At 37.9% G+C, this 2,500-nt stretch overlaps 1 protein-coding gene across 1 annotated transcript in view; it reads left to right on the top strand.

Moving 5' to 3' along the window:
• Nucleotides 1–2,198: 2,198 nt before the first annotated feature.
• Nucleotides 2,199–2,500, top strand: part of LOC138862811 (dipeptidase 1-like) — a 135,624-nt gene continuing 135,322 nt past the window's right edge. Inside the window, exon 1 of the mRNA XM_070125955.1 lies at nt 2,199–2,500. This exon is cut by the window's right edge and continues 214 nt beyond it. The gene's annotated coding sequence lies outside the window, so the exon portion shown is untranslated.

The following is a 2,500-nucleotide window of genomic DNA, read 5'->3' as shown; positions in this document are numbered from 1 at the left end:
ATCTATCTATCTATCTATCTATCTATCTATATATATATATATATATATATATATTTTTTTTTTTTTTTTTTTTTTTTTTTTTTTTTTTTTGAGATGTATTCACAATACAAGATATGTATTTGACCGGTATCGATTTCGTCTTCATCAGAAATACATACATAAGAGAAAATACATATCATATATAGCCTACATGGGAGCTGGTAAATCACCCGACGACTGTGACCTCGCACTCGTTATGCGCATAATTGCAGCTGCGACCTTGGATACTTTAATCCTGCCTGATGCGGTGTTCATATTCTTTTCTGTCGCGATGTATGCAGCTTCCATGACCTTCCTTTTATGTTTACTCAATCCTTCATGGATTACTTCGGCTTCCTTCCAGTTCGGTAGATGTCCAGCTTCATCTACATGAACTACCATGGCATTGGAAGTCCTGTGGTGACGGACGATGTTCGATGATCCTGGTGTTGAAGCCTCGTCCCGTTTCAACAAAATAGGCCTTACCGCAACCGCTGCAGGGTATGCGATATACTGCACTGTTGGGGTTGCTTTTCAACTGCTTCTTGTCTCGTATCATACCGTGTATCTTTTCCCCGGATGTGCTGGCGATTTTCACTGTTTTTCCAAAGTATTTGCTGATCGCCTGGGAAACGTTACATGGAGGTAGTATGAGGAAGTCAGAGGATGTCACTGGGGTTGATCTTGCAAGTATGTTCTCCGCCTTCTTCCTGAGGTTTCGCAGGAGACCTTTTGGGTACTTATGTTGCATAAAAGAATTAATTACATATGTAACCTCAGTCTCAAGAAACTCAGGGCTGCAGATCCTCAGTGCCCGGAGGAAGAAGCCAATTACAACCCCAGATTTTGTTTTGCTGCTGTGGGGGGAGTAATAATGGATATAATCGTCGTAGGCTTTCTATATAAAGAGAAACGTAGGCCATCGTCATCCCGATGGATCAGAGTGTGAAACGGGACGAGGCTCCAATACCAGGATCATCGAACATCGAGCCGACGTCCGTCACCACAGGACTTCCAATGCCATGGTAGTTCATGTAGATGAAGCTGGACATCTACCGAACTGGAAGGAAGCCGAAGTAATCCATGAAGGATTGAGTAAACAAAAAAGGAAGGTCATGGAAGCTGCATACATCGCGACAGAAAAGAATATGAACACCGCATCAGGCAGGTTTAAAGTATCCAAGGTCGCAGCTGCAATTATGCGCGTAACGAGTGCGAGGTCACAGTCGTCAGGTGATTTACCAGCTCCCATGTAGTATATATATGCTATGTATTTTCTCTTATGTATGTATTTCTGATGAAGACGTAATCGAAACCGGTCAAATACATCTCTTGTATTGTGAAGATATCCAGTCTCATTCATACCTTTTCTACATTTGTCAACATGGATACGTTTCATATATATATATATATATATATATATATATATATATATATATATATATATATATAAATATATGTGTGTGTGTGTGTGTATGTATATATATATATATGTATATATATATTTATATATATATAAATATATTACATACACTCACATACTTACGTACACACGCGCGCGCGCACACACACACACACACATACATATATATATATACATATGTATACATATATATGTATATATATGTATGTATATATATACATATATATATATATATATATATATATATATATATATATATTAAATGTGTATAAATATATACATATATGTATATATGTATATATACATATATACATATACATATGTATATTATAATATGTATATATATACATACTTACAAATATATATATATGTATATATATATATATATATATATATATATATATATATATATATGTGTGTGTGTGTGTGTGTGTGTGTGTGTGCACACACATATATATATATATATACATATATATACACACGCAAACACATATACAGGCAGATAGATAAACAGCGAGAGAGACATAAAACGAAATACAGACAGACTGAAAGTGGTGTATATGGCTGCGGATCTATGCATGCTTGCTGTATGCGTATGTGTCGGCGCATAGTCGTGCCTGCGGCCACATGCCCCGTGCAGGAAGACACTATTCCTTTCCCCGGCGCTAAGCCCCGCCCACTGCCCTCCATGTGCCTCGTATCTCTCCGTAAACACACATGCCTGTTCGCCTTCCCCTCAGTCTCGCTTCGGCCGTGAGCGAGGAAGGTTGTAGCTGGTGCTCACGGCTGGAGCCCCCCTCGTGTGAACTGTATCCTGAACATCATGTATTATTCTATTCATTTTTAATATGGTAAACTAAACCAACGGCTTCATGGATCAGCCATCTCTCTTGCGGTTCTCTTGACATATGTTTGACAACTATTTCAGAAATGTACAAGAACTCGAGATATAAACAAGAACTTTGATTTGCGATGACATACCAAAGCTGAAAATAGCTCAACACAATTTTTTTTCTCTCTCTTTCTCCCTCTCGAGTTTTTCCTTTTTGTCGCCGAAAG

This window comes from Penaeus vannamei, chromosome 10 (genome assembly GCF_042767895.1).
Source record: "Penaeus vannamei isolate JL-2024 chromosome 10, ASM4276789v1, whole genome shotgun sequence".
NCBI classification, from domain to species: Eukaryota; Metazoa; Arthropoda; class Malacostraca; order Decapoda; family Penaeidae; genus Penaeus; species Penaeus vannamei.
This window is presented reverse-complemented; position numbering and strand designations above follow the sequence as displayed.